This window comes from Triticum aestivum, chromosome 3D (assembly GCF_018294505.1).
Source record: "Triticum aestivum cultivar Chinese Spring chromosome 3D, IWGSC CS RefSeq v2.1, whole genome shotgun sequence".
Lineage (NCBI taxonomy): Eukaryota > Viridiplantae > Streptophyta > Magnoliopsida > Poales > Poaceae > Triticum > Triticum aestivum.
Genome location: NC_057802.1, coordinates 480,718,730 through 480,742,028, shown reverse-complemented (window position 1 = coordinate 480,742,028; position 23,299 = coordinate 480,718,730). Strand labels below are relative to the sequence as shown.

Sequence of the window (23,299 nt, the reverse complement as noted above, 5' to 3'; positions counted from 1 at the left end):
ATTCAAATAGTTTTTAAATCTAGTGAAATTTGACCTATTAAAATCAGTGGTCATGCGGGATCCCTTGAGAATCTTGGTGGTCACCCATCGTAATTCTTGGGTAGTCGATGCACTTTCTCCTCCATATCATGAGTTGCTGCTTGAGGGCCCACTAGCCTTCAGTTGCGCTCCTTGGTTGGCCAACATGACAGCGATCATCAACACTCATACTCCTATGGTTGCGTGCATCGGAGCCCAGGGGTGATCCTACTTCTCTAAGAAAAAAAACCCTCCTACACTTACCATAATTTGCCAATTGCTTGCAACAACATAATTGCCAAGTCTTAAAACAATTAATGTGAGCGTGCTGATGGTTACACCTTGTGGTCATGGTTTTTTATAGCTGGTGGAGAAGATGATGGAATTGTCCAAGGAGAATGTCAACGCCAAGAAGGGTGGCGCCCTATCGGCGGCGCTGCAGTACCTGCTTCTTGTGAACAGTGACACACCATTCAGCTTCCATAGCCATCCTGGCAGGAGGATGAGGGGACTTGCATTCTGGCTATTTTGAGTGTTTGATGCAACTGCACCGACAATTGTGGTGTTGATAACAGTTACCTTTTATTTTCAAAGCGGGATTGTATAATAATTTACTAGTAGTACCTAAAACCCATTAGGATTCAAATGTCAGTGTTTATCTAGTCAAGCAAAGTGAACTTTTGTTGTTGTTACTATTTATAGGTGATGATGGGTTTGTCAGAAACTTCAGACAAACTGAACAAAGGAAAATTAGTAATATGTTGATGTGTACTCACGCTTTAATATGATGCGATGCTATGTGTGTGGTCCATTTTGGATGTGTGTGTGGGATTCTTTGCCTTGGCTCTTTTCTAGAGAAGTGAAGATGTCACACAGGTTAAGTTTTGTCACGTAGGAGCACTTCGCCGCGTTAGTGAAATATGAGCTATTTAAATAGTTTTTCAATCTTGTGAAATTTGAGCTATTCAAATCAATGGTCACGCTTAATGGCGGTCACCCATTGCTTTGGTAGTTAAACCACTTTCCCCTCCATCACGGCCCGCTGATTGAGGATTCGGCTAACCTTCAGTTGTGCTTCTTGGTTGGCCAACCATGACAGTCATCATCAACCCTCTTAAGGCTGTGTGCATTGGAGTCTAGGGGTGATCCTCCTTTACTAACAGAAAAACCATCATACACTTACCAACATTTTACAATTGCTTGCAACAACCTAATTGCCAAGCCTTAAAACAGTTAATGTGTGCATGCAGATGGTAACGCCGTCTGGTCATGATTTTTAAGTTACAACTAGTGGAGAGGATGATGGAACAATCCAAGGCGAACCTAAACGTCAAAAAGGTCTCGCCCCTACTGTGGTGGTGCAACAGCTGCATCTGGTGAATGGTGACCCACCATTCGGCTTCCATAGCCATGCTGGCAAGAGGATGAGCATGACTTACATTCTGGCTGTTTTGTCTGTTTGATGCAATTTTAGCAACAATTGTGGTGTTGATAGTAGAGTTACCTGCTCTTTTCAGAGCAGGGTTGTATAGTAATTTACTAGTAGTACCTAAAACCCATAAGTACCCAAATGTCAGCTATGGGTTTATAGGTGACGATGGGTTCGTCAGAAACTTCAGACCCAACGGGACATAAGAAATTATTATAATATATATGTGCAGGAGTGCTTTAATATGATGCGATGCTATGTGTGTGGTCCATTTCAGATGTCTCTTGGGAGTCCTCGCCTTTGCTCTCCTCTAAGGAAGTGGAGCCGACACACAAGTTGAGTTTAGTCACGTAGGTGCACTTTGCCATGTCAGAATTGAGCTATTCAAATAGTTTTTAAATCTAGTGAAATTTGAGCTATTCGAATCAATGGTCATGCGGTATCCTGTGAGACTTGATGGTGGTCATCCATCGCAATACTTGGGTAGTTGATCCCCTTTCTCCTGCATCCCTACTCGCTGCTTGAGGGTTCGGCTAGCCTTTAGTTGTGCTCCTTAGTTTGCCAACCATGACGGCAATCATCAACGTCCACCCCTTTCACACACGCGCTCTTGTTGCACACCTCACGCAACTGTTGCATGATACACCCCCTCTTATTTCTAAAGTTCTTGAGAGGGAAAAAGGTGAACGTGTAAGTGTGGGTTTACAAGAATCATAAATGTATCATGTTACGACGATAACCTCACAAAAAATTTCCTAACGGAGTAGGTTTTTGAAACAGTTGCCAAGTAATTAGTTATCCTAGACATGTAGACATTGAACAGCAAAGCCTTGCATCATGTGTGCATAGCCCACCAATCATGCACATCGATTTTTCATTAGTTGTCCCATCACCCCATCCATATGGGATCACACGCCCGACACCGATGACCACAAGTATAGGGTTTCAATGTAGTCCTTTCAATAAGTAAGAGTGCCGAAACAAATGAGGGGCAGAAGGAAATGACAAGTGATTTTCAGCAAGTTATTCTCTGCAAGTACTGAAAGTAGCGGTGACAGATAGTTTTGTAACTAGTTGATTTGTAACAAGTAACAATGGTAACCAAGGAGCAGCAAGGTGGCCCAGTCCTTTTTATAGCAAAGGACAAGCTGAAATGTTCTCTTCTATAAAACAAAGTGCTCTCGGGGACACATGGGAATGCTCATCGAGTCACGTTCATCATGTTTAGTTGATTCATGTTCGCTACTTTGATAATCTGATATGTGGGCGGACCGGTGCTAGGGTGTTGTTCTTACTTGAACAAACAACCCTCTTATGATTAACCCCTCTCGCAATCATCCGCAACTATGAAAGAAGAATTAAGATAAATCTAACCATACCATGAAACATCACGACAAAAAAACACTTACGTGATGATACGTGATTTTCATAGTAGGTCACGTTTTCTGTCATGCATGTCCATCCAGGACGATTTTATGATAGAATGAAGATAGTTATACATGTGTTGTCGTGGAAGTATTCCATGACAATACTCAAATTATCATCACGGAAGTGTCCACTTCCATGATGATAAATGGCGCGTCATGGCAGTATTTTCGTCAAGGGTAACCGACACATTGCATCCACCATAATGGGTCGCCATTAAGCTATCGGGTTCCGGTTTGGATCCGATAACCCGCTAACAGCCTGGACCAATGGGAATTTTCCACGTGTAAAATTCTCATTGGGGAGAGGAACCACGTGTTGGCTTAGCATTGGGACAGATGTCATCCATTCAATGGACGGGAGGCTCCTATGATATGTCAACATGTGGCACGGCCCAACAGTAGCCCATTTAAGTAAAAAGGCTGACCTAGTCCTAATTGTGTTGGCCCATTTATGGCCTAATTGTGTCTGATCGATTTAGGGCTACGGCCCACACAAGTTATGCCAATTTAGCCCGTCAACGGACCGTTAACTATTTGACACCATTGCAGCCCATCGTCAGTTCGAGCCCGTTAATAGCCCACTATATATTTGGGCTCAATAGCGGCCCGAGGTAATTTCGGCCTGTTAACATCCCATTCTAGGGATGAGCCAATTTTCGGGATGTACGTCTCTCGTTCTTTTAGCAACCCATTCAAGTGTTGGGCCAATTTCCAACTCGGTGCGTCTTTCAGCCTATTAATGGCTCATACAGGAGTTGGGCCATTTAAATTCCGACCTGAGTTTTGGCCTCTTAACGGCCCATGCTTGACTTTTGGCCTATTAGCGGCCCATGTCACCGGTGCACAATTCTAGCCCGACCTTACTATCGGCCTGTTAACGGCATGTGTTGTTAATCACCCCACTTATGGCCTGCTTTGGTAGTACCCTATCTATCATGTACGAGACGAACTATCTATTACTGTATCTATCTATCTATAGCTCACATTTTTCATCAATCACATGAATTTAATAGTTATCTAATGCTTTAATTGATGCTTATCTCTTGAATGCGGCAGGCTATAAATAGGGGGCGCGGTGCACAAGACTGAACCACACACCACAAGCAAGAGGGTACGTAGCACACTGAGCGAGACCACAATGGTGAGACAGTAGGATGGCGTTGGAGATGAGCAAGGATGTGAAGTTCTCTGACGAGGAAGTCACCTCACACCTGAGCATTCTCTACGGTGAGGAGCAGATGATTACGTCAGCGAGGCAGTCTTTGATCTTTGTGCTGACAATGGACGGGCTGCAATACGCAATGTGCGAGGCGGGGCACAATTTTGGGTCCATGAACATGGACGAGTTCATGAGCAACATATGGAATGTCGAGGAGTTCCAAGTGGCGATTGACGGTTGCTTGGTGGGCATTGAGGTGGCTCCTGTGGTGCGTGCTAGTGGAGGCGGAGGTAGCAGAGATGCAGGAGGAAGCAATCTAACCCAATAGGAGCCGTTCTCCTTGCCTCCCCTGCTATGCCAGAATACAGTGGAGGAGGTGTGGGCTAAGATCAACATGGAGCCCCTGCCGGTGCATCCCCAGCCTTAGGTTGTGCGACCCTCACCATAGCCTCCTGTCCAGCCGATGGTGGGGAATGGCGGTTTGGTTGCGACCAACGACCGACAGAGGACGCTAGGCGAGATGACGCTGGAGCTGTTTCTTGACAAGGTTGGCGTGGTTTGGGGATCTGGCACCGGCGGCCAGCATGGTCGGCATTGTCCATGGACAGATGAACCGCGCATAGCAGGGGCAGCAGCATGGCCCAATGATGTACCCGAGGAAATGGCCAACGACATGTTCCAGGTGATGGGTGACAGCATGGGGTTCGTCCCCAACTGGTACGCAGGGATGGCCGTGGTGCCGCCGCCACCACCTTCTCAAGGTGGGGTGGGTATCGTGAGTCTAGGGTCATCGGACGGGAGCAATGATGAACTGCATGGGAGACAGAGCGATGATGGAGAACGACGTCGCCCGGAAACGCGGTGCCCCAAAGGATCAGTCCTGCGAGAGGAGCATCAAGCGCCGCCACCGTCGCATGATCGAGAACCGTGAGTCAGGTGCATGATCGCATGCCAGGAAGCACGTACTCATCTTGCTACCAAAATTGTTGGTTTTATCCAATGACATTGTCGGCGTCCTGGGTACGGGGGTACCCAGACTTGCCTGCCTGCAGCCCACGGCGTCGCTCCACCAACAGCCCGGTACGGCCCAGCTTCGACAACAACAGCTCAAGACCCTCACGAGGGGCTAAGCCTCGCGAGGCGGACAACGTCAAGACCTCCCTGGGGGCGGCCTCGCTAGGCTGGCTCTTGAGGAGCGGAGATATCAATGCAAGGGGCACCTCGCGAGGTTCACGTGACGTGAGCCGTGACGACCAGGGCCAGGCGGGCGCCAGCGGGTGCAGTGTACTGGTTTCCTATTTGGTGCTAAAGAGGCAAGTGCAGGCGAGGAGTCCCAAGGCATCAGACAAAGGTTTCCATATCGGTGCAACGAGACCAAGACCAGCAGGACGGCAGGACGGAGGTCATCGCGGAGCCCACGTCAGCGTCACCACCAGAGCCTTTGGCAGGCGAAGACTACTTTTGTCAAGATAACTTGTACTAGTTGTCTCCCTTCAAAATTGGCCATTGTGGGATCCCTTCCCGCCTACATTAGGGAAGAGGACTGGGGCCTCTATAAATAGGACTAGCCACCACCATAGGAGGCAACTCATCTTGGACCGGATCCATTCCACCAAGACCATCCTCACCAGCTCATAGAGCTCAAGAACACCTCTCCTCCGGAGGCTGTTCACCCATTGTACTAGTTCATCCCCAGCCTACGAGGCAATCCACCACCACCACTCTCGAGTAGGGTATTGCACCACAACAGTGGCCCGAACCAGTATAAATCTCTGTGTCTCATGTTCTTCGGGTTTGTCGAGCTAGGCCGTGAGATCGTTGAGCGAGCGAACTAGCAAGAGCGAGAATCCTTCGTGCGCACCGCAGAGTTCGAACCTCACAAGGGTTTGCCGGAACCCAGAATTCGACATTTGGCGCGTCAGGTAGGGGTGCGCCGAAGCTTTCCCTCTGTCGATCCACGGTCCGCCGTCCCACCATTTCCATGGCAGATGCTCGTCGAGCCCGCGCGGAGCGCTGGGCCGCTCTCAACGCTCGCGTCGCCCAGACGGTGCCCATCGGCGGGCCTCCCCGTCGCTCTTCATCGCCTGCTGCCAATGCCGCCACCGGCCCGGCGGGGAACGAGCAGCAGGCTTCATCGCTGCACCCCTCCGTGCGGCGGGACGGACGCACCGCCACCCCGTCGCTGACTCCGGCCGGTTCATCATCCCACGCTCTCCGTGGGCCAGCGGATGCGCAGGCCACGCTACTCATGGCGCGCGAGCTCCTGCGCTACTGCCCCGTCGACGACCTCTACAAGGACTGGCTGGACCGCATCACCGAGCTCGTCAGCACCGCCGGGGGCTCTCCTGCGCCATCCCTCTCACTGCCTCGTCCACCTCCTGTTGCGGGCGATGTAGCCCATGGAGCACCTCCACCGCCTCCACGTCAAGACGGCACCCTCGCACCAAGACACGCGGCTCCGCGGCGCGACCCACTGCGTAGGGCGCCCGCGCATGAAGAAGGAAGCTGCCGGGAGGTCCCTCGGCCGCAAGAAGACGCTCATGTGCTCCCTGCACCACCGCGACGAGACTGTGCGCCACCCGCGGTGGCGGCGCGCGAATACCAAGACCAGGCTCCGCCCCCGCGACGGGCTCCCGTGACTACAACAGGTTGCCGCGCCTTCACTCCTGAGCTGTGTAGCGTCGTCTGGCCCGGGAAGTTCAAGCCCGACCTGCCTCCATGCTACGGGGGCACCCCTGACCCTTCTGAGTTCCTGCAGCTCTACGAGCTGAGCATCAAGGCGACCAACGGCGACGAGAAAGTCATGGCGAACTGGTTCCCCATGGCCCTCAAAGATGGCGTGCTCTCGTGGCTCCTGAACTTGCCCGCGGGATCGATCTCCTCCTGGGCCAGATGCACGAGCGTTTCGTCGCCAACTTCCAAGGCACTCGCGACCACCGGCCGGCCGCGGGTGACCTGCGGCGCATCAAGCAGCAGCCGGGAGAGACCCTGTAGAAGTACATCCAGCGCTTCAACAACGTTCGCCTCAAGATCCCCAAGGTGACGGACAAGGCCATCATCTCCGTGTTCTTCGACAGTCTTCGCGACGTCAAGATGAAGGAGGAGCTCGCCATCCACGAAGACCTGTGCACGGCCCTGAAGATGTTCAACATGGCTACGAAGTGCGCGAGAGCTAAGGAGGGGCGCCTCTCCCTCCTCGAGCTCCCTGCTGTCGACCCAGAAGACAAGAAGGCCAAGACCAAGGATGTGAAGCGCAAGGGAGTGGCCGTGCTCGCGGCTCAACCAGAGATGAAGCGCGGTTGTTGCTACCTCTTGAGCACTGCGTTGGTTTTCCCTTGAAGAGGAAAGGGTGATGAAACAAAGTAGCGTAAGTATTTCCCTCAGTTTTTGAGAACCAAGGTATCAATCCAGTAGGAGGCCACGCTCAAGTCCCTTGCACCTACACAAACAAATAAGAACCTGTCAGCCAACGCGATAAAGGGGTTGTCAATCCCTTCATGGCCACTTGCAAAAGTGAGATCTGATAGCGATGATAAGATAATATTTTTGGTATTTTTATGATAAAGATTAAAAGTAAAGATTGCAAAATAAACGGCGCCAGAAATAACTTGTTGATGGGAGATTAATATGATGGAGAATAGACCCCGGGGCCATAGGTTTCACTAGTGGCTTCTCTCAAGATAGCATAAGTATTATGGTGGGTAAACAAATTACTGTCGAGCAATTGATAGAATTGAGCATAGTTATGAGAATATCTAGGTATGATCATGTATCTAGGCATCACGTCCGTGACAAGTAGACCGACTCCTGCCTGCATCTACTACTATTACTCCACACATCGACCGCTATCCAGCATGCATCTAGAGTATTAAGTTCATAAGAACGGAGTAATGCTTTAAGCAAGATGACATGATGTAGAGGGATAAACTCATGCAATATGATATAAACCCCATCCTTTTATCCTCGATTGCAACAATACAATACGTGCCGCTTCCCCTACTGTCACTGGGATCGAGCACCGCAAGATTGAACCCAAATCTAAGCACTTCTCCCATTGCAAGAAAGATCAATCTAGTAGGCCAAACCAAACTGATAATTCGAAGAGACTTGCAAAGATAACCAATCATACATAAAAGAATTCAGAGAAGATTCAAATATTGTTCATAGATAATCTTGATCATAAACCCACAATTCATCGGATCTCGACAAACGCACCGCAAAAGAAGATTACATCGAATAGATCTCCAAGAGAATCGAGGAGAACTTTGTATTGAGATCCAAAGAGAAAGAAGAAGCCACCTAGCTAATAACTATGGACCCGAAGGTCTGAGGTAAACTACTCACACATCATCGGAGAGGCTATGGTGTTGATGTAGAAGCCCTCCGTGATCAATGCCCCCTCCGGCGGAGTGCCGGAAAAGCCCCAAGATGGGATCTCACGGGTACAGAAGGTTGCGGCGGTGGAATTAGGTTTTCAAGGTGATCCTCGATGGTTTCGGGGTACATAGGTATATATAGGAGGAAGAAGTAGGTCGGTGGAGCCACGAGGGCCCACGAGGGTGGAGGGCGCGCCCAGGGGGGGTAGGCGCGCCCGCTGCCTCGTGGCCTCCTCGTTGGTTGCATGACGTCCACTCCAAGTCCTCTGGATCACATTTGTTCCAAAAATCACGCTCCCGAAGGTTTCATTCCGTTTGGACTCCGTTTGATATTCTTTTTTTGCGAAACACTGAAATAGGCAAAAAAACAGCAATTTGGGCTGGGCCTCCGATTAATAGGTTAGTCCCAAAAATAATATAAAAGTGTATAATAAAGCCCATTGAACATCCAAAACAGATAATATAATAGCATGGAACAATAAAAAATTATAGATACGCTGGAGACGTATCAAGCATCCCCAAGCTTAATTCCTGCTCGTCCTCGAGTAGGTAAATGATAAAAACATAATTTTTGATGTGGAATGCTTCTTAGCATAATTTTCAATGTAATTATTTTTATTTTGGCATGAATATTTAGATTCGAAAGATTCAAGATAAAAGTTTAATGTTGACATAAAAACAATAATACTTCAAACATGCTAACCAAGCAATTATGTCTTATCAAAATAACATAGCCAAAGAAAGCTTATCCCTACAAAATCATATAGTTAGGCCATGCTTCAATTTCGTCACACAAAACATTCTCATCATGCATAACCCCGATGACAAGCCGAGCAATTGGTTCATACTTTTTAACACGCTTCAGCCTTTTCAACCCTTACGCAATACATGAGCGCAAGCCATGGATATAGCACTATGGGTGGAATAAAGTATAATGATGGGGGTTATGTGAGAAGACAAAAAGGTAGAAAGTCTCACATTGACGCGGCTAATCAATAGGCTATGGAGATGCCCATCAATTGATGTCAATGAGAGGAGTAGGGATTGCCATGCAACGGATGCACTAGAGCTATCAATATATGAAAGCTCAACAAAAGAAACTAAGTGGGTGTGCATCCAACTTGCTTGCTCGCGAAGACCTAGGGCATTTTGAGGAAGCCCATCATTGGAATATACAAGCCAAGTTCTATAATGAAAAATTCCCACTAGTATATGAAAGTGACAACATAGAAGACTCTCTATCATGAAGATTACGGTGCTACTTTGAAGCACAAGTGTGGAAAAAGGATAGTAACATTGTCCCTTCTCTCTTTTTCTCTCATTTTCCCCTTTTTTTTCTTGTGCCTTCTCCTTTTTTGGCCTTTTTTTATCTAGTCCGGAATCTCATCCCGACTTGTGGGGGAATCATAGTCTCCATCATCCTTTCCTCACATGGGACAATGCTCTAATAATGATGGTCATCACACTTTTATTACTTACAACTCAAGAATTACAACTCAATACTTAGAACAAAATATGACTCTATGTGAATGCCTCCGGCGGTGTACCGGGATATGCAATGAATCAAGAGTGACATGTATGAAAAATTATGAATGGTGGCTTTGCCACAAATACGATGTCAACTACATGATCATGCAAAGCAATATGACAATGATGGAGCGTGTCATAATAAACGGAACAGTGGAAAGTTGCATGGCAATATATCTCAGAATGGCTATGGGAATACCATGATAGGTAGGTATGGTGGCTGTTTTGAGGAAGATATAAGGAGGTTTATGTGTGATAGAGCGTATCATATCACGGGGTTTGGATGCACCGGCGAAGTTTGCACCAACTCTCAAGGCGAGAAAGGGCAATGCACGGTACCGTAGAGGCTAGAAAATTGTGGAAGGTTGAGAGTGCGTATAATCCATGGACTCACATTAGTCATAAAGAACTCATATACTTATTGCAAAAGTTTATTAGCCCTCGAAGCAAAGTACTACTGCGCATGCCCCTAGAGGGATAGATTGGTAGGAAAAGACCTTCGCTCGTCCCCGACCGCCACTCAAAAGGAAAGCAATAAAAGAACACCTTATGTGTCAAAATTGTCACACAACTTTTACCATACGTGCATGCTACGGGACTTGCCAACCTTAACACAAGTATTTCTCAATTTCACAACTACTCAACTAGCACACTCTAATATTACCACCTTTATATCTCAAAACACTTATCAAGTATCAAACTTCTCATGATATTCAATGAACTCAATATGGAAGTTTTTATTATGCTCATCTTGGATGCCTATCACATTTGGATTAATTTCACAATTAAAGAAAATTACCATGTTGTTTAGGACTCTCAAAATAATATAAGTGAAACATGAGAGATCAATAATTTCTATAAAATAAAACCACCGTGCTCTAAAAGATATAGGTGAAGCACTAGAGCAAAAACTATATAGCTCAAAAAGATATAAGTGAAGCACATAGGGTATTCTAACAAATTCCGAATCATGTGTGTCTCTCTCAAAAGGTGTGTACAGCGAGGATGAATGTGATAAACTAAAAAGCAAAGACTCAAATCATACAAGACGCTCCAAGCAAAACACATATCATGTGGTGAATAAAAATATAGCCCCAAGTAAAGTTACCGATAGACGAAGACGAAAGAGGGGATGCCTTCCGGGGCATCCCCAAGCTTAGGCTCTTGCCAATCCTTGTTCCATAATCCATCAAATCTTTACCCAAAACGAAAACTTCACAACACAAAACTTAACAGAAAATCTCGTGAGCTCCGTTAGCGAAAGAAAACAAAACACCACTTCAAGGTACTGTAATGAACTCATTATTTATTTATATTGGTGTTAAATCTACTGTATTCCAACTTTTCTATGGTTCATAAACTCCAGTACTAGCCATAGATTCATTAAAATAAGCAAACAACACGTGAAAAAAGAATCTGTCAAAAACAAAACAGTCTGTAGTAATCTGTAACTAACGCAAACTTCTGGAACTCCAAAAATTCTAAAATAAATTTCTGGACTTGAGGAATTTATCTATTAATCATCTGCAAAAAGAATCAACTGAATAGCACTCTCCAGTAAAAAGTTGTAGCTAATCTCGTGAGCGCTGAAGTTTCTGTTTTTTACAACAAGATCGCAAAGACTTTCCCCAAGTCTTCCCAAAGGTTCTACTTGGCACAAACACTAATTAAAACACAAAACCACATCTAAAAAGAAGCTAGATGGATTATTTATTCCTAAACAGAACCAAAAATCAAGAAAACTAAAATAAAATTGGGTTGCCTCCCAACAAGCGCTATTGTTTAACGCCCCTAGCTAGGCAAAGAGATTTCAATGATGCTCACATGAAAGACAAGAATTGAAGCACAAAGAGGGCATCATAAAACACGTGACAAACACATCTAAGTATAACATACTTCCTATGCATAGGCATCTTATAGGCAAACAAATTATCAAGGCAAGCAAAAACTAGCATATGCAAGGAAGCGGAAAGAAACAATAGCAATCTCAACATAACGAGAGGTAATTTAGTAACATAAAAATTTCTACAACCATATTTTCCTCTCTCATAATAATTACATGTAGGATCATAAGCAAATTCAACAATATAGCCATCACATAACATATTCTCAACACGATCCACATGCATACGAAGTTGACACTCTTCCAAAATAGTGGGATTATCATTAACTAAAGTCATGACCTCTCCAAACCCACTGTTATCAAAAAATTCGTAAGATTGAACATTCTCCAAATATGCGGGATCTAAAGTTGACACTCTTCCAAACCCACTTTCAATAATATTGCAAACACTATTATCAATCTCATATTCATCATGGGGTTTAAATAAATTTTCAAGATCGAAAGAAGAATCACCCCAATCATGATCATTGCAACAAATAGTAGACATAGATAAACTAGCATCCCCAAGCTTAGGGTTTTGCATATTATTAGCACAATTGACATCAAGAAAATTTATAATAACATCATTTCAATCATGCTTTTCATCGAAGGAACTATCAAGTATGGGTGGAAGAGCAACGATCTCATGTTTAACATAAGGAACTATAGCAAATTCATCTTCATAAATATTGGCATCATGGCCACAAGAATAACAAGCATCATGTTCATCAAGGATATTTCAATCAAATCTTCAGAATCATAATTATCTATAGATTCATGCATATCATTATTTTCTTCCTCCATAGACTCCTGCAAAATATTAGCCTCTTCTTGGACAGCGAAGGAGTCCTCAATATATGGTTTAACATAGGCATTGGAAGCATAATTATCATAACAATATTTAAGTATGGCAAAATTTTCAGATTTGTAAAGAGTAGCATCATACGTTTCAATCAAAGAAGCAATTTCATAAGCACCCTTAAAAGCAACAAATTCTTTAATTTGTTGAACATCATAGTAATTATAAACACCCTTAGCATACGAAGATACGATTCCATTATCGCTAAACTCACATTGGTAGGGAAGGTGTTTCTTAAGGTTTTGAGAGCAACAAGTAAAATCATAAATTTCACAAAGATTCCAAGCATAACACATCAATCTGTTTATTTGATCCCATAAGAGTCTCCCCTTTTCAGACGAACGGTGACGCACAAAATGAGCATGCTCATCTAAAGATTTCCCATCAACTAGGCTAGTTGGGGTTTCAGCACGAGCGCATAAGGATCGAAGATGATCCAAGTAGAACACTTTAAGTGGATCCATATCAATAGATTTTTAGCAAGCTAAGATGCAAGCACATAGAAGGCACATGGCAACACAAGCAAACGAAAGAGACGGACAGAAGAGGGGCGAATAAAACGGCAAAGGTGAAGTGGGGGAGAGGAAAATGAGAGGCAAATGGAAAATAATGTAATGCGAGGGATAAGAGTTTGTGATGGGTACTTGGTATGTCTTGACTTGTGCGTAGACTCCCCGGCAACGGCGCCAGAAATGGCTAGTTGCTGGGAGATCGAATCTTGACTTGACTTGGCGTAAGCCTCCCCAGCAACGGCGCCAAAAATCCTTCTTGCTACCTCTTGAGCACTGCGTTGGTTTTCCCTTGAAGAGGAAAGGGTGATGCAGCAAAGTAGCGTAAGTATTTCCCTCAGTTTTTGAGAACCAAGATATCAATCCAGTAGGAGGCCACGCTCAAGTCCCTTGCACCTACACAAACAAATAAGAACCTTGCAACCAACGCGATAAAGGGGTTGTCAATCCCTTCACGGCCACTTGCAAAAGTGAGATCTGATAGAGATGATAAGATAATATTTTTGGTATTTTTATGATAAAGATTAAAAGTAAAGATCGCAAAATAAACGGCGCCAGAAATAACTTGTTGACGGGAGATTAATATGATGGAGAATAGACCCGGGGGCCATAGGTTTCACTAGTGGCTTCTCTCAAGATAGCATAAGTATTACGGTGGGTAAACAAATTACTGTCGAGCAATTGATAGAATTGAGCATAGTTATGAGAATATCTAGGTATGATCATGTATATAGGCATCACGTCTGTGACAAGTAGACCGACTCCTGCCTACATCCACTACTATTACTCCACACACCGATCGCTATCCAGCATGCATCTAGAGTATTAAGTTCATAAGAACGGAGTAATGCTTTAAGCAAGATGACATGATGTAGAGGGATAAACTCATGCAATATGATATAAACCCCATCTTTTTATCCTCGATGGCAATAATACAATACATGTCGTTTCCCCTACTGTCACTGGGATCGAGCACCGCAAGATTGAAACCAAAGCTAAGCACTTCTCCCATTGCAAGAAAGATCAATCTAGTAGGCCAAACCAAACTGATAATTCGAAGAGACTTGCAAAGATAACCAATCATACATAAAAGAATTCAGAGAAGATTCAATATTGTTCATAGATAATCTTGATCATAAACCCACAATTCATCAGATCTCAACAAACACACCGCAAAAGAAGATTACATCGAATAGATCTCCAAGAGAATCGAGGATAACTTTGTATTGAGATCCAAAGAGAGAGAAGAAGCCATCTAGCTAATAACTATGGACCCGAAGGTCTGAGGTAAACTACTCATACATCAGCGTAGAGGCTATGGTGTTGATGTAGAAGCCCTCCGTGATCAATGCCCCCTCCGGCAGAGAGCCGGAAAAGGCCCCAAGATGGGATCTCACGGGTACAGAAGGTTGCGGCGGTGGAATTAGGTTTTCGTGGTGCTCCTCGATGGTTTCGGGGTACGTAGGTATATATAAGAGGAAGAATCACTACAGGAAACAGCTATTTTGCCGTCTGCCACGGCGGACGGCAAAGGCTCGAACGGCGGACGGCAAAGGCCTTTGCCGTCAGCCGCGGACGGCAAAAGGCTCCGGCAAAGTAGGCTACGGTAAACAGCTGCTTTGCCGTCCGCTTCCTGGCGGCGGACGGCAAAGGCTCTTTGCCGTCTGCCGCGGACGGCAAAGAGAGCGGACGGCAATAATTGCGCTGTCAGTCCGTTAAGTGGCTAACGGCAGGCCTTTGCCGTCCGCCGCTGACGGCAAAATTTCTATGGTCTTTGCCGTCCGCCATATGATGTCATCTACACGTCACTAGATGGCAGGTTCTTTGCCGTCTACCGCTGATGGCAAAGTGCAGGTTCTTTGCCATCTGCCACTGATGGCAAAGTCTTTGCCGTTTGCCACTGTAGGCAAACTGACCAAATGGGTCAGCTCCCAGGAAGCACAGTTGGCTGCCACGTGGCTTCTTTGCCGTCCGCGGCAGACGGCAAAGAGCCCGTTGCCGTCGGTGGCAGACGGCAAAGAGCCTGCATATTGGCACTTTTTTTTTCTGTTTTTTATTAAATCCAACAATTTTCATCACAAATATATATGACATATATAGATATATTTCACAGCAAACATATAAGATATATATGATATATATGACAACAATTTTCACAGCAAAGTGCAAACATATAAGATATCCATCCAACATGCAGAGTTCCATCATACATAGTTCCATCACATATGTTCCATCCAACTAGCAAGTTCCATCATACATAGCATAGTTCATCCAACTACCAAGATACATGCATAGTTCAACGATACAAAAGAAACAGAGAAAGGGATAAGGAGCACTCCATCCATGCAAGCTTTCGTCAAGTGAATGAAATCTGCAAAATGAAAAATAAGAAAGTTAGAAATAGGTGACTAGAACAAGAAGAAGACTAGAACAAGAAGAGTATGTCATTTATGGGCTAACTTACGTGAAATGGATCATATATGAGCTAACTAAGTTGAAATGGGTCGTTTATGCGCTAACTAAGGTCAAATGGATCGTTTTTGAGGTAACTAAGGTGAAATGGATCGTTTTTTAGCTCACTTAGGTCAAATGGATCATTTATGAGCTAACTTAGTTGAAATGGATCGTTTTTGAGCTAACTTTGTTGAAATGGATCATTTTTTAGCTAATTTAGTTGAAATGGATCTTTTTGAGCTAACTTTGTTGAAATGGATCATTTATGAGCTAATTTAGTTTAAATGGATCTTTTTGAGCTAACTTAGGTGAAATGGATCATTTAAGAGCTAATTTAGGTGAAATGGATCGTTTTTTAGCTCACTTAGGTCAAATGGATCATTTATGAGCTAAATTAGTTGAAATGGATCGTTTATGAGATAACCTAGGTAAGATGGGTCATTTTGGAGTTAACCTAGGTGAAATGGGCCATTTTAAAGCTAACGTAGGTAAAATGGATCATTTAGGAGCTAATCTAGGTAAAATGGGTCATTTTTGAGCTAACTTGGATGAACTGCATCATTTATAAGCTAACCTAGGTAAAATGGGTCATTTTGGAGGAAAAGAAGCTAACTCTAGGTCATTATGGTAAGCATATTGGAGGAAATAAAGCTAAGTCTAGGTCTTTATGCATTTGTTAAGCAAAACACTAGAGAAACTTACCGTGATCAAGGAGGTGTAGGAGCGGGGTGGCTAGTGCCGCTACCTGGAGAAGGATCGTGCGATGCGTTTCTGGAGTTAAGCTGCACCAAAGATCATTTCCAATGTCTCGTTAGCATTACGACACTCAAATGTTAAGACTAGCAAGTAATGTCCATTCAAATTAAACTCACCGTGCTCCCAGGAGCAATCACTGGCATCGGCGGAGCGGGCTGACCAGACTTCTCGCACACAGACTGCACATTTGGTTTTCAGAACAGAGTCATACTAGTTACTAATGAGACTCAAATGTTGAGACTAGCAAGTAATCTGCAGAAGAAACTTACCACAAGGAGCTCGTACATGGCCCTTGCCTGCATGTCATTCCGTGCCCTCTCCTCCTCCATCATCTTTCTCATCCTCTCCTCCATCTCCCGCTGCCTCTCCGCCGCCTCCGCCAGAAGTTTCTCCGTTCTATCTCTCTCAGTCTATATAGCAGCCTACAACACCACTCACATGACCATTTGTAATCATTGATGGAAGCGCACACAATGTAATGGAGAAAGATAACTGAGTACGTATCACTAACCTTGATGGCGAGTTGCACTGGCCGTTCACGAGGCCTTATCTCAGGAGCGGAGCTCGACTGGCGCGCCTTGATCTCTGGGAGAGTGCTAGGACAACGGATAAGTCCATCTCCAATGGCTATGGAGCCATGGGACCTCCCGCCACCAGATATCATCACCAGCTCTGGATCAATGGGACCCTGGCTCGGGTTAAAGTCCTCCCCTTTCCTCGCCTTCCCCTCATCTCTATATCTCACGAGCTTGTTGTGGGAGGAGATGTTGGTGAAGTTGTTTGCATCATCGAGGTCAGACTGAGAGAAAGCCTTGACTTTCTTGAAAGAGCCAGTGTGGGCCATGGCATACAGGTCGTACAGCTCTAGCACCTTATCCGCCTTATTGTAGCGTGCCTGAAAGAGAGAAACAATGAAAATTAGTAATTAAAGGGCTCAAGCTAGCATGATGAATGAATTGCATGAATCATGAAGCAAACCACATACCCAGTTGCGCCCGAACTGATATAAGTTGGAGCTGCCTTGATGGCGTGGCACACCTTCCATTTGGGCACGTTTGTCCTTGGCCTGGTTGTGGAGGGCTAGCCATTCTATTGAGCACCACTCATCGACCAACACCTCCCAACAATCCATCCGATCCGCACACCATCTCGGAGGCGCCTAAGTTAGCAAATAGAAACTTGAGCGCTACGGCTAAGAATTACTAAATGAAGGAACTTAAGTAGAAGGCCTTAAGAATTACCTTCATGTACTGCTCCTTACTCAGGAACTTATCGCGGCACGCCGGCTTGGTCTTCTTGATACCACGCAAGGCGTAGTAGTCTCGAACAGCCTGCACCCGAGCCTCGTGCCGTAAGTTCTGGAGTAGGCGCTTGCAGACGTTCTGGATAACATTTGCCGCGTCCTCCTCGTATCCCTCCTCACACCTGTAGAATGTATGCAATCAAATGAGACAATATTGATTAGTACAATTAATAACTAGCTAGTTGAAGATTTTGAAATGTGTAAAGGAGAAATTACCCAGAACGTCCTGATCACCATGTCTGCCCTCGTGTCGCACACGACACCGTCGATAATGACATCCGGCGGGGCCGGGGCAGCCACGTAGTGCTCCCAGCTCAACCCAAGCTCTGGAAGCCGACCCTCACCAGGCAACGTGACAAACCCCGGGAAGTTTTGCCGGCAAAGAACTCCAAGGACGGAGTTGGGCCGGCGGACACTATGATGGTGGTCCCAACCCCTGCAGCATGACAAGGCCAACGCATTAGTTATTTGAAGAAATGTGAATGCAGAAGGTACAAAAATATAATGCACTTACGTACCTCTCCCCATCAGGGAAGATCAACCACCTCTGCTCGCGGGTCGCCGGCACGGACGGGAGCCGTGTAGCACCACGCTGGTAGACGGTGCCACCCTCCTCCTCAAGATCAGTCGGCTCCCCGCCATCATCAGCATGGCCACTCGGCTCCTCGGGCTGATCCGACCAGGTACCCCATCCGGACGTGTGCTCCTCCGGGGTCTCGTGGGCCGAACTCTCGTGGGCCGAAGGCCAGTCGACCCGAGGCTCATGGGCCCAAGACCCGTGGACCGGAGGCTCGTGGACCGGAGTCCGTGTAGCCTCCTCCTCGGACGAGTCCACCCTAGCAGTCACGTGCTCGGGTGAAACAGCTGGGGGTGGCGGCGAGGAAGGCGCCGTAGCAGTCACCCTACCTCCTCTCCCGCGACCACGTGCCCCACCTCCTCTCTTCCTACCTCGTCCCCTGCTGGGCACCGCGGTCGACGAAGAAGGGCCCGGCGGTGTGGACATACTGTCCAGCAACGCTCGGCGGAGAGGTGCGTCTGGAATCGAAGACCTCAGACCACGTGCCGACGAAGAAGGGGCCTTGGCGCGCTCCCGACCAGCGCCCACCATCTTTGAACACCTGCCATGACAAACAGTAAACGAAATGAGTACAACATAAAAAAAAGACCGACATGAATAATAATATGTGTATCACTTAAGTGTATCATCATCAAGTACAACATTACAAAATTTAATACCTGACACTACTAATAATCTCGATCAGTATCATCAATAAATGCATAATCATCATCATCACTATAATCAATGACGGGCTCATAGGGTTCAGTGGCATCAACATGTGCAAGGCCACCTTGACGTAATCGGTCAAGCAATGACAGGTCATCCGCGGCAGTAACCTCTTCTTGTTCCGGCTCTTCTTGTTCCTCCTCTGGGGTGATGTCAGATTCACTGTCGCTGTCTACTTCAATGTTTTGGGGTGAAGTATAGCGGTTCTTGAAACGCTTTTTGGAAAGACGTGTCTCTTGGAAGAATTCTCCTTCATATGTGTCTGGGTTAATGTGAGGTTCATAATCCTCTTCCTTTGGGGGAGATAGTCTAGCACGTGGCGGCACTTCATAAACGACATCCCAACCTTTCAGATTTGGATTAGTTTGGCAGGCCCACGGTAGATAGAATACTTGGGTCGCCTGTTGAGCCGTAATATAGACATCAGGAACATCTAAATGGGTGCTTTGGTTGATTTCAACTAGCCCTATATGTTCATGAGTCCTTCTAGTCTCCTTCAGCTGAAACCAATAACATTTGAAGACTACGACATTCGGTGGGTTTTCACCATAGAATAGAAGTTCATAAATTGCTTCAACTCTCCCATAATACTCGGTACCTCCTTCGCCGATAGCAGATACACAACAATTTGTAGACTTTCGGTCGGCCATAGATAGCTCTTTGCCATAGGTACGAAAGCGATACCCGTTGATGTCGTATTTGTCAAATGAACGGACCTTATAGTCAAAACCATTAGCGACTTGTCTCAATTCGGCGTCCATAGACTCTGAATTAGCCTACAAGTTTAATATGAAAGGATTGTTGCATTACGCACAAATTAGCGAATGAAACCGGGATAGCCGCCTACAAATTAGCCTACAAGTCTAATAGAAATTACCGTTTGTTTGAACCAAGAGATGAAACCGGGATAGCCGCCTCCTTGCTTTGCGAGAAGCTCATACTCTTCGACAGAATCCTTTTGGATCACCGCTCCATACGAGAATAAGGAGACGTATCGACTGTATGAAATATCCAGGAATAAGAGCAGTTCAAAGGAAATAGAAGTTGCGAAACTATGTACCGAGAACTTACTCGATGTACGGCCGCACTTCTATCAGGTTGTTGAAGATATACAACAAAATGGTCCGCCATTGTTCGTTATCCAAAGATACTGGATTTGAAACACTGGCTGGTGCGAGATTCCCTTTGAATAGGCTGAGGTTGGATCCACCCTTTTTAGGGTCGTCAACATTGTACCGAGGCTTCGGATTATGCAAATGACGATTTTTGGCTTCGTAGTGTGCTGTCACGAAGTTTGCCGCCTCCTCAGTGATGAATGCCTCAGCCATCGATGCTTCAATTCTACGTTTATTTTTACATTTTTGTCGAAGCGTCTTCTGCATCCTCTCAGTTGGGTAGCACCAACGATTTTGCACGGGCCCCCCCAATCTTGCCTCGGTCGGGAGATGCAAAATCAAATGTTGCATTGGATTAAAGAAGCCCGGTGGAAAGATCTTCTCTAACTTGCAGATCAACTCCGGCGCCAACTCTTCCATTTCTTCTAGCACGCCAGGCGATAGTTCTTTTGCACAAAGAACACGGAAGAAATAGCTGAGTTCTGCCAGTACTAGCCATTCATCCTCAGGGATGAAGCCACGCAACATCACCGGCATTACCCGCTCAATCCATATGTGCCAATCATGACTCTTGAGACCAAATATCTTCAATTTATCAAGACTGGCTCCCCTCTGTAGATTCGCTGCATACCCATCGGGGAACATCAACTGCATTTTCACCCACAAGATAATTTCCCTCATAGCTGGCCTTCCAAGATTGAACCATGCCTTTGGCTTCGCCCAGTTCTGCTTTCCTTTCGGTTCTTTCATGTTTTGTAACGGCCTATCACATAGCGCCTCCAGATCGACTCTAGCCTTAGTATTATCCTTTGACTTCCCATCTATGCCGAACAATGTACCAAAAAGTGCCTCGGCGATATTCTTCTCAGTGTGCATCACGTCGATGTTGTGTGGGCAAAGGAGGTCTTTGAAGTAAGGCAGATCCCATAAGCATGTTTTGTGAGTCCAGGCGTGCTTAGAATTATACCCCTTGAAGTACCCTGGACGCTCTGGATCTGGCTCGAGAGCGTTTAACTGATCCAGGGTCTGTTGGCCTGTCAATGCAGGTCGTGCAGAGTTTTTGACAACTCTACCTCTGATGAAGTTCTTCTTGTCTTTCCTGAACTTATGGCGAGGATTCAGGAACTGTCTATGCATGTCGAAGCAAGAAAACTTGCGACCGGCCTGAAGCCAACGAAACTCAAGAGCTCCCTTGCATGTGGGGCACGGGAACCTTCCATGCACACACCAGCCAACGAATAGCGCATACGCCGGCAAGTCATGCGTCGAGTACATGTACCAGACACGCATTATGAAGTTCCGTTTGCTATAGGCATCGTATGTCTTGAACCCATTATCCCAGGCTTCTTGCAATTCGTCCTTAAGCGGTTGCATGTACACATTCATATTTCCCCCCGGATAGTTGGGCCCTGGAATTATCAACGTCAGGAAAATGTTCTTTCTTTGCATAATCTGTCCGGGGGGGGATTGAGTGGAAAGACAAATACGGGCCAACAACTGTATTGGGCTGCCGTCATACCAAACACACTGAACCCATCCGTGCTGATGCCGACTCGAGGATGCCTCGGATCTGCCGCTTTGTCACCATGTAATTCATCAAAAAAATTCCACGCAACACCATCCGATGTGTGTACAATCATCAGATTCCCATCTGCATCTAGTTCGGTTCTTTTGCCCGTTTTGTGCCATGTCATCTGTCTGGCCGTCTCTTCGACCATGAAAAGACGTTGAAGTCTTGGTACGATTGGCATATACCGAAGAACACTAACGGGGATTTTGGTCTGTGTCTTCTCAACCATACCGTTGTCTACCGCAACATACCTGGAAGACTTGCAAATGGGACAATAGTTCAAGTCCGCATAGTCAAGCCTAAACAAGACACATCCTTTCTCACAGGCATGTATCTTATCATAGGGCATCTTCAGTGCACGGAGGATTTTGTCCAACTGGTACAGGTTTGCAGGCATTACATGGCCTTTGGGTAGAAAGCGTCCAAATACTGTCATCATTGCATCGTAGCATTCTCTGCCCAAGTTGAACTAAGCCTTTAGAGCCATTACTTGTGAGATGGCATCCAACTGAAAAAGCTCAGTGTGCTCATGGAGCGGACGTTTTGAAGACTCCAACATTTCATTGAAGGCCTTTGCAGATTCCTCCATCTCCTCGTCCGAATCCCGAGCATCATCAAAGTCTTGCACCATGTTTTCCATCCCGGTACCATGCTCGTCGGTGCGACGACGATCCACCTCAGCTCGGTCACGTTGGGCAGACTCACCATGAAATGTCCACACCGTATAATCGGGCGTAAAACCACTCTTCTGCAGGTGTTTGCCCATTTCAGCCTCTGTCCTCTTTTCCCAATTGCCGCACTGTAAACAGGGGCACCAGGTTTTCCTCTGGCCATTTGCAAATGCGGCTCGCACAAACCCCTTGGTTTTTGTGAACCATTCAGTGCTCCATTTGTTCTGACCAGTGTGACCGGTGTACATCCACGCACGATCACTCATCTTGACTTTCAGAGCTACTAGACACACAACAAATATATATATATATAATTCACCATCTATATATTCATCAGTTGATCTAGTTTGTCAATTTTATTACGTCCATGCAACCTACACTCTAATAGGTAATGATAGGTCCTAATCCCACCCGAGTATGTTTAGATTGGGTTCATTTTCCCATGCTATGCTCCGGATCCTACGCAAAATTTCGGCAGCACCTCCCCGCTGTTCTCCTGATACACGTCTCTGCAATAAACAGAGAGGATGTGTACCCGGAGAACAACAGGGGAGGCACTGACGAAATTTATGCGTCAGATCCGGAGCAAAGCATATGGGAAAACGAACCCAATCTAAACATACTCGGGCTGTCCATGGATAGCGTTGGACAATTCGAAAGAATCAAGGTTATAAATATGCAAATGCATGCATATTTATAACTATGACGCTTTCGAACGGGAGACACATATTGGTTACGCATACTGATGATTCAAGACACATATGTAGCTAGCTATCAAGTTTCATCGGAATAGATCAAATAATTAATGGGGGAGGAGGACATGTCATTTGTGCTCACCCACGAACGAAGGGGCAGAGCTCGTCAAACGCACGGCGAGGTCGTCGAACACCAAACCTCGCAGCGATGAAACAACTGCACATTTAAAACTACCCGATCAACACAATTATATATGATGTTTT

General features: G+C 45.9%; 1 pseudogene; it reads left to right on the top strand.

Moving 5' to 3' along the window:
* The first annotated feature begins 4,028 nt into the window (after positions 1 to 4,028).
* Positions 4,029 to 23,299, top strand: part of LOC123075007 (bZIP transcription factor ABI5 homolog) — a 26,965-nt pseudogene continuing 7,694 nt past the window's right edge.